This window comes from Poecilia formosa, unplaced genomic scaffold, assembly GCF_000485575.1.
Source record: "Poecilia formosa unplaced genomic scaffold, Poecilia_formosa-5.1.2 Scaffold30, whole genome shotgun sequence".
Classification (NCBI taxonomy): domain Eukaryota; kingdom Metazoa; phylum Chordata; class Actinopteri; order Cyprinodontiformes; family Poeciliidae; genus Poecilia; species Poecilia formosa.
In genome coordinates, this window is record NW_006799969.1 from 791,154 (window position 1) to 806,201 (window position 15,048).

Consider the following 15,048-nt stretch of genomic DNA (forward strand, 5'->3'; position numbering starts at 1 on the left):
CCTGTATCTATGAAACTCCAGTACGCTTACCCTTTTCTAATTTTTTTTTTATTTTTTTCAAAGGGAGATCTTTATAATTGAACTTGAGACACACATACTGTTCCGGGTCAAATTGACCCACGGACATTATTGCTGTACCTCAGAAACGAACATAACAGGAGGATTAAGTTAATAAAATATAGCTTTATTTGTCAATCTCTGTTTTGTCAAAACATTTCTAGTATGCTGTTTGTGATGCCATTCAAACTCTGTAAGTTGGTCGGTGGTTAGACATATCACTTAAAAATGCTGTTTTCCCAAAAAAAGTAACTTCATTGGATTAAAACATGTGGTGGTTGAAAGGGAAAGTGAAAATACTCAGATTCAGCAATGAATCATTCTCTTGTTTGTGTGCCTCATTTGGGAAAAAAAGAAAGCCATCTTCTTTAGGATTTTGCTCAAGCTGCTCTATTTAATGGCATCTTTTTTGACAGAAAAACAATCCCTCCTCAGATTTTCAGGATGGTACCATTAGGGACGTCATCAACCATAAATGGAGGTGACTTTCCATTTTCAAATGTGTATTATGAAAGTCTTTTTACTTCAGAAAAGTGGATAGGTCAATTGTGATTTATTAATTTAGTTTGCATTTTTTTCAATTTCTTGCCTTCCAAATTTGAAGATGTATCCCTTTTAACATTTATACAGCTGTCTGAGTGTAAATTTGAGAGAATATGTATCTATGAAACTCCAGTACGCTTACCCTTTTCTAATTTTTTTTTTATTTTTTTTTTTTTTTTTAACATTTTGAACTTGTTCTCCATTAACCATTCCCTCAGCACTTTGTGGCCTTCATAGTGTTTGGCATGTATGTCATTTAATGCTGACAACCTGCCCAGAGCACATCAGCCAAATGCAACAAGACAGATGAGACGTGCCCCTTTTGCACATCATTTAGCAAAAGTCATTCGACAGCACCGATAAGGCCTGCCGGTGAATGACCAGAATGAATAGTTAGCAGTGGCTTCAACCTCATTACAAGGACAAACTGCATACAGTAGAGCCTTGATAAGTCTGACATGCTCCTCCCCCCCTTTGCTGTTCTCTGTTTGAATATGAAAGGGAATAACGCTTAATGCTTTTTCCTTCGTGGATGGTGGCTTGTATGGGACAGCGACCCGTGAAATTAATATTTTTGTGAGATGAGATTTGAGTCACTAACACACACACACACACACACGCACACACGCAAGGAGCCCCTAATTTTCTAGCCGACTGAAAAACCTCCCAACACAGCAGAGCAGAGATAGGTATGGGATGTGTAGAGCTTTGAGAATTACAATCCATGAGCAAAATGCAGAATAAGGGTGGAGAAGTAAATTGTAATATGAGGTGCTGGACCTATTTCTCAAAAGCTGATAACAATAATCCAACATCAACAAATATTTTTTTCAAGCAATGACAAGTTCCACACGGCCCTCTTTATTATTCTGATAGCAAATCAGTGTAATAATATTGTTTTAAAAAGTCCCTAAAAGTTAATCATGACATGTCATGGCAGTATAATATGAGAGATAATCTTTGGGGAAAAAAATGAGCTCCTCTGCCTCGTCTCTCTGGTCCTTCTTCCATTTGCATCTTGAAAGTGGGCAACACAACAAAACATAGATGGCAGTGGATAGAATGAACCATCTGTTTATGCATCTGTCATTGGTTTTAAATTAAACCAATAAAGCGTTGCCAGCGAAACTGTTTGGTAAGTCCAAGTTTCGTTGAAGTTGTAGAGACCGATATTTTTATTTTACGGATGTTGTAGAAAGACAGCTTAAGCGAGAATTTATCTTTTAAGGCAGTCAAAGCCCACGCTGATTGATCAGAAGCAACTTTAGTTCAGAATTACACATAGCTGAAAGTTTGAAAAGCTAGAGCCTTACTTTGCCATCATTCTGAGCTAACAGCTGTCCTGTATGGTACATTTCAGTATGTTTTTAATTAAGAAGTTTTAAGAAGAAGCTGAAATTATCCAATGATTTTTTTAGAGATGGAGAGTTGTTTTTTTTTTTTTTTTCAAATGATTTAGTTTTTTACTTTTTGTACCAGGATATTTTCTACAATTAAACCAGGGAAACTTATCTGAAGCCATTTCAAAAGAAAGTGGATTTTCTATGACATGCTGAGTCATATTAGTGCATCATTCAGGCTGCAAAAGAACCAGACTTTTGGAAGATAACAGAAAGGCTGAGCCCTGCACAGCAAAGTGGGTCTGTCTGATCCAATTTAGCTTTCAACTTCTGTCATGGAACATGCTGTTTTAGAAATGTCTCTTTTGTCTTTTTATAAATTAGTAAAAATCCATTTAAAACCCACATATGGTCTCTCACGTACATGGCATGTCAGTGATTGCTCAGAAAAAAAAAATGTTTTGAATGCTGTTTCTTGTATGTTATTACTAAGCAAAAAGTGACTGCTAATCTTAAGGTCAAAACAGAAATTGTGAGGAGTGCATGTTTGTTTTTTCGTAAGAAGAAGAATTAAGCAAAGTGCCATGAAAATAAAAATTCTACAGGTGTCAATCTGGTAAGCCATCTGATCTAAGATGAGCTATAGTCTTGTCAAGAGCCCTGACAGCCAGTTTCTTTCATTATCTTCCCTTGCTGTCTTCAATTTTTCTCATCTCATTGAGGCTGGAAACAATATCAGCATTATATATGCACCAAACTTTCTGCTGAAGGGCAATGAATTGTTTCCTGCAGGCTCATAAATTACCACTCCACCTGGTTGTGCACTGTAAGAATGCTGGATGCTTCGCCAGCCGGCTTCATTCCTCAAGGCTACAGATTCGGATTGACAGCCCGTCTGTCCTGTATGCCACTGTTTGTCACCGAAGCTTCTGGGTTGCCGGGAAAAGGCTCTGCCAAGTGACCTTGAGCCCTGCTGAGGCCGGAGGACTCCAGCTAAAAGCCTGTTCCCCTGTTACAGCAGGCAATAGATGTTTCAGCCAAATACTCTATAAGAGGGATTGATCGCTAGCTTAATGTGCCACATCGTTGAAGTGTATTCATTGTCAAACAAGGAGGCCTTGATTCTGCATAATATTTCTGCACCATATTCATACTCCTTCAAGCACATGATTTGATCACATAAAGGAACAGGTCAGAAGTTTTCATGTAGTATTTGATGGCATAAATTTGAATTTAATTTGGAGCTTTTCATTAGGCACTTGGAGTTTTTTTTTTTTTGTTTTTTTGTTGTTTTTTTCTAGGGTATAGTTATGATTCAAAATTCAGATTCCAATTATTATAGGCTCAAATATATACATACAACCCCAACTACTTTTACTTTAAAGTCCTTCAACAAGTTGCAGAGCAACCAGGGAGTTTTTTATAGACATATGGAAGATCCTGGTATAAACCTGGAAGCATGTTTAATCTCTCTTCTTATTAGATTTGGTAGAAATCATATGCATTGCTCAGTTTGCTGCCGTTTGCCTTGGTTTTAACTAATTTTCTGAAGCACTGAGGGCTTACTAAAGTTATCAAAATACCTTTGGATGGGTTTAGTATAATTTTGTAGACCATCCGACTGGGTTCAGTTTCAGCCATTTTGCCCCACTGTTGAAAAGGAATTTGTTATAATGTTCAGAAACAACTCAAGAACCACCAACATTAAAGCCTATCATAAACTGTATGCTATTGGACAGTAAGTGTCAGAGTACAGTGATGTCAACACCTTTAAGGATGTCGACTATGAAAGAAGCATTGCTAAAACAAAATAATCAGCACCTTCAAGAAGGACTGAAATTCATAGCTGCTAGATAAGACAAGCTCTTTTAAATTAGAAATATTAAGCTGCTTTTTCACCATACAAGCAACAATGCTTGGACAAGTCCAGCTTATATCATTTTAATGTTAGTCACTTCATTTTTTAACTCTTTTGGTCTGAAATACATAAAACAAAAATAAAAATAGAAACCGTGTTTGGATTGTGTCAAGTATTCAGAACTGAGAGCACAAGAAAGAGAAAAAAGAATAACAAAAAAAAACAAAAAGACATTGTCAGTGGTGGTTAACCCGTCAAAATGAATATCTTTCTGGAAATTGCTCCTAACATGTTATCAGCTGAGTAGTATTTCCAACAACCATTTCCGGGCAAGGAAAGGAAAAGATATTGCATGTCATGGAAAAGAAAACTACAATAGTGGAGGAGTGGCATGAGGAAAAAATAAGCCTCTCGCTATCTTGGTCTATTCATCTCCTTTGTTTGTCCTTCCATTGTCTCCATTACTCTTCATTTGTTCGGGGTAGAAGCTCAATAAAGCGGAAATACGAGGATCCAGACTCCAGTCCCAGATTTTTGCTCCCGCCGAGCTCGTGGAACCAGCAGCAGTAAATGCCTGTTTTTCTAGTCTCTCTCCTCTCCTCTCTCTCTCCTTCTCTTCCCCTCTCTCCTCATTCTGCTGCACGCTGCTCAGCTCTGCTGCAGTGGATGGTCCTCATGGTGCGCTCGCAACTCGTCTCAGTGGAGGCAGGAGACCTGAGAATCTCTCCTTCACTTCCCCAAAAGGCACTATTTCCCTTTTAGGCAATCATATTTCCACCATCCACATGCCTGTAATCAGAATGCCTGGATGAATGTGGTGGTTGCAGTCATAGGATAGATGAGAGAAGAAGACTTTTCCATGTATGATCTTCTGCTATCTGCGGACAACCGAGAACCCCTGCGCTCATAGATGCTTTCTGGTTGCAGAATAGGTGTAAGGTAAGTTCTCCAGCTTCAAGTTATTTTAACGCAGAGTGCCTGTTTCACCCCCCTTTTTTTTCTTTTTTTTTTTGAACGAGTCAACATGTTCTAATGAGGACACATTTGTTGAAGTTGAGTGCAAACAAGTTCAGAATAAGGTGTGGGTAGCATCTGACATGAATCCATTTGTAGTGAATCTTTGGGGGTCTGCAATGCTGAGCTTTTTGTCAGTCTGTTGAGCTTCTATCCCATGCCAAAGACCTCTGCAATAAATCCTTTTCAACTGCACCAAATTAAAATGATTAACTCTTTCACTCATCTGTGCTTATGTGTTCAGACACGGTTTGCATGCACCACACATTTTCATTGGTGATCCAACTGAATTAGGCAACAGTGAATGATATATCCTATAGATGCAGGAAATAATTAACTACGCTTTATTGTTATTATTATTATTATTATTATTATTATTATTATTATTATTATTCCAAGGGAAACCCTGCAGCGGTACCTCACACTTAGAGTAATTCACCAGAGATGAGCTGTGAGTTTCTGTGACAGCTGTGTGCATCGAGGGCACCACTCTATGCGTGTGCTTGCGTGTGTGAGAGAGTGCGCAGTGTTGGTGTGGGCGTTTGCATGCGTCTCATGAAAAGTGGAATAGGTGAACTCTTGCGTGGGCAGCCTTTGCGCTCTTTTGTGAATGAAGTGCTTTTAGTCTGCACTCAAGGAGAAATTGGCATGTTTACGTTTCTGTGCGTGTGTTTTCCCTTTTAACACTCTCAACTGTCGCTCATCTGTTGTCTCGATTTGCGAACACACACACGTCAGCAGCATACACCCTCTTCTGGGAAATACCCGGGTGCAGCACAGTGCCAGCTCTATCAGGTACTGGCTGGCGTTTTGTTGGAAATGGTCACTCTCACAACCCAGGTTCCACGCTTTCCCAGGCTGTGTGGTGAAGCAAAGAGGCGCTGCAGTCAGTCAGAGGAGATGTTTGAACATTCATGTTCACTGCTGCACTGCAGGCAGAGTCTCTCCCTCCAAATCTGCAAAGAGGCCAAGCTTTCCTTTGGCACAAACAGAAGAGGCTTGATTTGAGAGACTCTTCATTGTTAGTTCACGCTTGTAATCCAAAGCAACTTCCGCAACTCTGTTGGGTGTATTTCCAGGTGATGGGCTACTCATCATTTTAGAATTAGCAGTTGTATACATGAGCAATTGCGTGGCTAATGCCACATTTATGCAAATGCCTCAATAAACACAATGTGTCTATGTGAGGAAGGGAACCCCCTACCAGTTACTGTGGATTTCATTATTCAAGATGGCCAGAATTTTAATTGGCCATTCATCATTTAACATTTTTTTTAATTAAAAGCTATCTGTATTCATAAAAAAATAAATAAATAAATAAAAAATCTGACCTGCTGAAATACTAAAGCTCTGAATAGGTAGACTGAAATTAATCCTTTATGATTCATAAAAGCAAACAAAATTGAACAATCAGTGGATAAAAAAGTTTAATAAACAGTGATCTGTCCATTTTAATCTGATAAAAATGGACATTTACAACGGACAGCCAAGTTTGAAATCTTCTTGGATTATAATAAATTTAGGATGTTTTCAAGTTGTATTTTTTTAATCCCTCAAATTGTATTAAGTTTAAAAAAAACAAAAACTTTCAGCTTATAAACAACTTCAACTTGATTCCAGCAGATTTTGATAAGAGTTCCAAGAGAATGACCAGAAATGATTTAAGCTGCATGGTCCCAGTAGTGTTGGAGTAGTTTTCCAAATGTGAATGTTTTTGACAGAATATGGGCTCAGTAGAAAATTACAACATAATGACAATGAAAGCAACCATATGGTCACCACCAGCTTCACTGCCACAGGCTCCCACAAAACAGCACTCTGAAATGTTAGATATTTGTATTCTGTAGCTTCCACAAAACACAAAACACCCAGGTAGAGGGAAACTGGTGGTTGCATTTCTAGAAATTGACTACTACCAATCAAGAAGCTTTGCTTGTGGCCAGTGTCGACTTATAACTCATGCCTTAACCAATTAATAAATAGCTTTTTAGAAATTATATTTTTATACTCGAGAGCTTGTAAGTTCTGGTTCAATAGGCCAAAAAGCTTAAGTAACTGCTTAGAAGTGTGCTTCATTCAAAACAAGACTTCCACTTCTATCAATAGAAATTAAGGGCTACATTGATTGTCAATGTAAAATTTTAAAATGTTTTAAAATGTAGGGTACAAACATCGTTTTTGTACAGTAGCTCAAATTTATTCAGATTTGATTCTTTTTTTTCTACTCAAGCTACAGATTATGAGCTGAAACATAAATATGCTTTTATTTTAATGATAAGATTTTAGCTCTGACTATATTTGAGTTTTTTTTCCTGTGCTCAAAAATCTTCTGGAGCCTGTAGTTGGTCGTCTTCTGTGAGACACTGAGAACTCGAGATGGGGTTTAATACCTCACCCTGCTTTGCATTAAATTATCATAATTTACAAAATCATGCAAAGTTGGCACTTTTAATGGACTTTTAATGCAACTTTTAGAGCAACTTTCCATTAAAAGTGTCTTTATTTACCGAATGACACTTAATGACAACAGTCATAAACATTCATAAAGACTTCTTTATGTTCATGACAGGTGTTATGTCATGTTTATGACAGTGTCATGTCAGTCTTATGCACACCCCTTCAAATAAAGTGTTACCCACTAATGTTCTCCAACAAACCTATAGGGAAATCAAAAATAGAATGCAATTGAGGTTTAAGACTATGAATTTTGACAAAGTGTGAAAAAGGTTCAAAGAGTTCAATCATTTTCAGGGTATCATAAATTGTAATGTGCACACTTTAATTCTCAGTATTTCATTGTTAAGCTAAATGAACAGAGATTACGTTTTAACATTCTGGAAAAATAATATTTGTCCTTTGAGGAGAGTCACATTCGTCTCAGAAGGACACAGAGCTGTAATCTAAAATGATTTGCACAGGGCCAGGCTAGTGACCTCCATTTATTTTTCTGTCATACCTGAAGTGTTGCCCTGTCTGTCCATTGGCAGGTGTGGCATTTTAAACCCAGAGACTACATTAACTTCGCTGACAGTGACAGTTCAGGAGTGTCTTGTCAGAAACCTACTCCTTTGGGTTCGTCTCTTTGTGCCCCACTGCCTATAGCGTCAGAAAATACTTTCCCTGTTGATGCTATCCATGGTCCACATTTTTTATTTGAGTCCTTTCTACATGCATTACTTCTGACTTATGCACTGCACCCCTAAAATGTGAGAAATGAACAAAAAGAACTTCAGCTGAAGCACAGATGAAATTTCCATTATTTGTGTTCTTGGAGTCTTACCTTGAAATTTTGGTATTGTCTTTATGGTAATCTTCACTGAAGCTCAAAGGCTGAAAGAGAAAAGAAAACAAATTTTAAGCAGTAAAATAAGGACAAGCACCACTAATATATTATCCCTAGTGTGTATGATCTCTCTTGGTATGCAGAAAGTGACGTACACACACACGCGCACGCACACGCACACACACACACACACACACACATACTTTAGGGCTGTTTAGAGAGAACATTTTGCTAATTTTGGGACCGGGATAGGGAGCAAGATTACCCATGGCCTTTATTCAAACCCTCAAACCTCCTTGCTATAACCATATTGTGGATATACTATGAAGCTTGCCCATATGTTGTTCAGTATATGCACTTAATACTTTGTCTGGTGTCGTTTTTACATACATTTGTACATCGGTGCTGTTCTACATGGAGGCAATCAGCCTGGCGTTCTGCTGGGCTGCTAAGGAAGCCCAGTTCATGTTAAGGGTGGCCTCAGCTCATCTGTATTGTTGGGTCTAGTGTCTTTTGTCTTTCTCCTGACAATACTCTATAGACTCTCCTCTATGCATAAACCAGGCCAGTTTGTTGAACAATGAAGCACATTAAAGCATTATTAAGGCAGGTGCTTTTGGCAATGTGAGCAGAAGCTAAATCCTGCTGACCATTCGAAATCAGCATCTCAATGAAGCTTCTCAGTAGAGGGAAGCATGAGGGGATCTAGAAGTTCCTGGTAGATGGCTGGACTGACTTTGGACCTGTGGACTAAAACAATAAACAATAAATGTGAAACTGAAATTTGGATTTTCAGAAGTTGAAAGCCACGATACTCAAATCATATCACTGTGTGTATTACATCTACATAAAGCAGGCACTTTACTTTTTGAATGAGGTTGTTGAAATAAGTTTAATGTGTTGAGATGCACTTCTTAATGAAATGGATAAATTGAATCTACCAGCAGAAAATTGTTCCAGTGTTCATGATAATAATTGTGCACTCTTTCAGAGGACCGGGTGGATAATTTATGTCACAAATCATGTCCAAATAAGCCTGCTTAATGTTCTAAACTAGGATGAGACATTCCACCTACTGTGGTTGACCCGCTGCTGTTTTCAGTTGAGATTATATATGTTTGTTGGATGTTTTTTGAGCTTGCATGAGGCTTGAGTAAGAATCAGTTCTCAATCTGTCTGCTGGTGTAACAGTTTTGACTTCATGCTGCGTCCAAATGACTCTTTCAGTCCCTCTCTTTTCCTTTTTTTGGAGAGGTTCACACAGAAACATGCACACACCAGCAGTAAACATGCTCTGTGTCACTGAGGCTCCAAACAGCTGACTCTTCAGAGGAGAGCTCTCTCCTGATGGGAGTCTTGAACCAAACCCAAAGACAAGAGAAGAAAGCTTTCCCTTCTTCTGTAGATGCAGCATCCATCTACCCTTTCCTCATTTTCGGTCTGTCACTCACCAACACTGGTTTTCTCTCTTTTCTCTCTCTCCCCCAGCAGTAAATAAGTTGCAATGCATTCTCAGCCACTGCCAAACCTGAACCTTTAAGCTACAGGTAAAAGATTAAAGCCGAATGACTCGTCGGCTGAAACAAAACTACCGTACCTTTTTTTGCCATTTGAAAGCACCACTCAGTCCTCCTTCTTAACAGTTGCACTTAAGTAAGCTGTGATGCTTTTTTCCCCCCTTAACTCTAACAGCAGTTTGCTGACACACCTTCATTCCTCTGGTATACAGTCAAAGGATGACAAACTGTTGACTGCTCTGCTGCCTCTGCTTCCCCAGCTGGCAGTGCAAAGATCACTGCAGAGGATGAAAGGGAACACAAATAAGGCTGATGCTGCAATTAAAATAAAAATGTTAAATGCATACTGTGATAAGACATATATGACATATATAGGTTGTTTTTGTGCTCAGCACATTGATATTGAAACAATTGAGACACCTGGAAACTTTTAAAACTGTGCTGATAATGTTAGTCTATGGCCTTAAATGGCCTGGATAGTCTTTGCAGCAAAAGTGCTAACTTTATCCTTATTCTATGTCGTTAATAAGCAGCCACATCTATTTTACCTACTCCCATTAACAGTGTGTTCTGTTGAAATTTAAGACTCTCTTCGAGGCTCCATGGTTGCACATCTTCATCCATGTGCAAAATTGCAAACTGTGGTTTTGAGAACATGACTGAAACTTCTTTTTTGGTTTCAAAGTAGTGTGTTGAAATTGTGTGTTTCCATTGAAAAACAATTTTAAACACTTATTGTGATTCATTTTACATTTAGCATTTGTAGGTTTTCTGACTTTAAAAAAAAAAAGTTTGGTCTGTGATGTAGAATCAGGCATCCTTATTTTCTTGGACCGACTGGCAAATTCCTGATCGGGACATACTAGTATGAATCTGTTCTCGCAGTATAGTTTTATTTAGTTTTAAATTTACATGTCCCTTCAACAAGCACATCCACCTGCAGTTCCACACACATCCTAGATTTTCTGCCCATCTTCACTTGTGATATGTAGTCATTACAACCACATAAACACAAATATGTCATTGTTGGGAAGGAAGAAAATCGTAGAAAACTGAATGTTCTGTGTTGTATACAGTAGTAGGACAGCTACAGCTTATTATTTTGATTAGCTTAAAATCCTGTTTGTTTGACACTACAACACAGGACCCATCTCCCTTAGTTGCCATGGAGACAGCATTAGGCAGTGGTGCCTCAATGTTGTTTTTGTGTGTGTTTCTTTGCGTAGCCCCATACCAAGCCATCCTGCTTGTTGGGGGCTCACCCGTGCCAACTGCGTATGTGGGCGGATAGATGGGTGCATGCGTATGTTTTACTGACTCTGAGTGAGTGGGAGAGAAAGGAATGGAAGATATCAAAACAATATGGGGAGGCACCGTGATAATGAACCGAAAAAAAAAGAAAAGCTAGGGGAAAGAGTGACATGAAGATAAATTAATGATGAGTATGTGTGGGACAAATGCACTATGATCAGACCTACATTACGTGCGCACACAGAATTTCCTGCAGAGGATGACAGTACGCACATGTGAGTGAGCAGGGTAAATGTGTGGGTGGAGGGATGCCGCAACAGTGCAGCTTATTCTGCCTTCTGGTTTGATCTCTGCAACTCTCTCACAGGGGTTCTCACTGCATTACTTCACAGTGGTTCACACAGCGTGATGCCAAATACAGACTGCCTCTCATTATTTCATGGCATGACAGTCTGTAATTGACACCATGGATTTTGAATTCTGCAAACGATCTTTATTTCTCAGCAATATGAGCATTAGACCTGGTTCAAAACTAAAGTAGTGGCTCACTGCATATACATTTTGGCATGCAGTATTTTTTTATTCTTCTTTTGTGACAATATTCTAATTACTGTTGCCAAATTCATGACACATTTATGTGTGATTATAAATTAGTAGAAACACAGTCGTTATTTTTGCTTCACTGTAATGTTACTTCTGGTCTGAAGGTGTCACTGTTGGATTTGTAGAATAATCTGTGTTGTTCAAATTGCCCCCCCCCCCCAAAAAAAAAATAAATCTCCTGCCACTTAATTGTACATCTACCTTTCATTTCAATTAGTCTTTGGGATTTTCAGCTGCATTAGCATCACTGCTTTTATAGACCAGGTTCTCCACTACTGCAGAGTCAGCACAACTGGAACGTAAATATCACTGGAAGAACCCGATAATAACATTGTTTTAACTCCTGTAAGCTACACAAATGCTTCACTCACCTCAGGTTGCTGGATGCCTGAAACCGAAAGCGTAACTTGAATCATCACTTATCTGATTAATTTGGTTCATTACTGTAAAACCAATTGCAAGCTCTCAGAATATTGCATTTTCTTCCAAAATGGTTAGTTGAGCCTCTAAATTTACCAAAATGAAAGTAGAGCCATTAGGATCATTTCCCAACCAGTCCTCCAGTATTTCTACCTTTTTGCTTCCCCCTCATTGAGTTAATCAGTGAGTTTCACAGTCACCTCCTCCAGTGTTTTGAATCTTTATTCTTATTCCAATATTTACCATCCATGTAACCAAATAATCAATGTTTCTGGAGACACAAAGATAAATGTTTTAAGTAGCAAGTAAATATAATTAATTGGGGCTCTGGATAAATGTCAGCTGTGCTTTTTGCTTTGCAAACTTAACTGTAGATTGATTTTTTTTATTGTCTTATCCTTATATTTTCTGCTATTTAGTGCATACAGAAATAACTAACTATTGTATTTAATTCAGGCATAACTATTTTTTATATCATCATGTATCTTGCTCAGTCAGTGCTGGAAAAAAGTGATTGATCAGTCTAATGATTCTCATGATGTCAACATGATGGAAAATTGATTAGCATAGCAAGTTTTTTTTTTTTATATAGTAAAATGTATGTTTCTCTATGTTTTATGCAATTTTTTTTACTGCATCTTTGTTTTATGATGTATAATATTCTTTAGCATTGGGACTGCTGTACAAATTCTATTGTTAAATAAGGGTTTATCCTCAGGCTGTACCAGAACTCCAGAATCTATTACTGATGGACATAAACTTTGATGAGGAGTGGTCACATGATGGTACCTACGCATGTTCAGCTGGAAAAAATGATTCAAAGGGAAAACTATGTTGTCTCTTGGAGAACTGAGTCATCACTGATGAAACTGCAAAGTGAAGAAGAAAGTGGAGAAGTAATAGGAGTGTAGAGGGTTACTGTTTGCATCTTTCAAGCATAACCAAGGGTCAGGTAGGAGATCTTCCACGGATATGGTCCTCTGAACATGATTTAGTTGGCGTTTCTCACAGCTGTTTGAGGTTAACAAAATATTCACACAGCAATACGATTCGATGTGGACAAATACCTTGACTATCACCGCTTAAGCTTAGTTTTAATCTCTCCATTTATATACAATTTAAGCTAATATATGTTTACATCTCACCGTTTCTAGAACCCAAATACACTGTTTTTTTATCTGAATGTTAAATAATCACCACAGGGATTGTCTGGAAGCTGTATCGGACCACTAGTTCAGTCTAACTCTGCACCCGTTTTCCTGTCTGTGTCTCTTTTCAATATATTTCTTTTCCTCTCACTCAACATTAAAACATCAAATTTCTTATTGCTGTCCCGAGTTTTCATGTTTGGTGTTTACTCAGTGCTTTTTTTTTTTTCTCCTGCAATACAAACATAAGCAATATTTTCTTTCTTGAAAGGATCTTGAGAGGAATCAGTGCAGCAAAATCTCTCTGAGGGACTCCCTCAGTACACAGATCTTACTGCATCATGGCCCAAATCACATAAACAAATCACATAAATCCCTTTAGACATATGTAAATATTATTTTACAAGTTTTGCACAACCCTTTCTGTATATCCGATTACTTACTCCAGCTTTAAGAAAATATTCAGTGCATTGAAAAGTGGATGATTACTGCTAGAAATACTAGACTGTATTGCTTTCTAAGTTGAGATGAAGGATCCTAAATAAACATGTGATTACACATGCACAATGTTCTAGACTCATATGTCCTAAGTAGAGGGGCAGTGGAAAAAAAAAAAAAAAACAAACAAGGAAGATGTTCAAAGCGAACCCAAAAATGCTGTGCTCTTTATATACTCAGATCAGAGATAAACCACAAAAAGGATCAGTCTGTTGCTACTGTGCTTAATTGGAGCACTGGCTTCTGATTGAATTAGCATTAAGTTATAGATTGCTGGTCAGAAGTTTACAGGAACTCATCATAAGCTTGAATATTATATTAGTTTTGGACTTTTAATGATGCATTTAACCATGCATGAATGATCTTTGATTGATAATGCACCATATCACTCCAAGCAGGGCCAACATTCTGCATACAGAGTTAGCCATAATCACACATCTCAACCAATAATGTACTAATACTTTAATGCATGTTTGAGATCATTGCCTTGTTGAATAATAGTTTTTGTTGTTGTTGTTGTTTCTGTTTTAAATGTGACCTTTGAGGTTACATGACATTATGACAATAAATATTAAAATTAAATGAGGTTTATCAAAATGAAAGAACATCATACAAAAACAAGTCCCTATTTATTGATTTGGCTTGTCTCCTTGCCAGATACAAGCCTTATTTATTAAATCCAAATATGCAACTAGCACAGCACTATGAGGTTCTTTATGAGGTAAAACCGTGCTGGCAGTGTGGGCAATCTGGCTTCTCTATCTGGCACGCCTGAAATGCTACAACATGACATGTGAAAAGTCGAAATTAAACTCAGATAAATCACAAAACCATTATGCCATCCGTGGTATTGATGAGTATAAATACTAATTTTCCCAACAGACATCCCTCTATTGAGTCATATGATGGAGCCGCTAAGTTAAATGAAACAGGCAGTCCTGTTTGTAATGAACATCCGCTATCCAAACTGAAATACACTATTTTAATAGTAATCTTTGCAGAAAATGTTCTTCATCATAAATATGAGATGGTGTGATGAAACAGTTTGAAATAAAAATTCTGTTATTCATTCATATGAACACTATTTGTGCATATTTCAGTGACCTGAATGGAAAATACTTTCAGAGAATTGAAATTCATTTGATGTTCTCTTTTTATCTATTTCACTTGTGTGTCGGCATACTTTTTTCTTTTTTTCTTTTTTTTTTTTTGACCAAAGTAGTTGAAAAGAAGATTCACAATGTTTGTTTTGTTTCAAGTAAATCCATGATGTTAACAGAAAAATGGTAGATGGGCCTTTTGGCCATGTCTCTAGAGAGACATTTAAAGAAAGGAATTTAATGTCCAGCATGTGTTTTTTGAGATTTGTGAACTTTTTTCAGACTTTCATGAGTTGCTGGAGACTTTCTCTGTTGAAAGAGGTTAATACAGCAGCAAGCATAAGCAAACAGTTTCAGGGGGGATAATTGAAAGAAACATAAAATTTCCTTGTGGGCCAAAGGCGTTGACATTAAAA

At 37.7% G+C, this 15,048-nt stretch overlaps 1 protein-coding gene across 6 annotated transcripts in view; it reads left to right on the top strand.

The window, feature by feature from the left end:
• The window catches only part of dlgap2a (discs, large (Drosophila) homolog-associated protein 2a), a 161,704-nt gene that overhangs the window by 44,622 nt on the left and 102,034 nt on the right, over window positions 1–15,048 (top strand). The window contains exon 1 of one of the 6 annotated variants that reach the window (XM_016670053.1): window positions 4,216–4,737. The exons of the other annotated variants lie outside the window; for them this stretch is intronic. The gene's annotated coding sequence lies outside the window, so the exon portion shown is untranslated. Of the gene's footprint in view, window positions 1–4,215; window positions 4,738–15,048 lie in introns of those variants that run through there. 6 annotated transcript variants of the gene reach the window in all.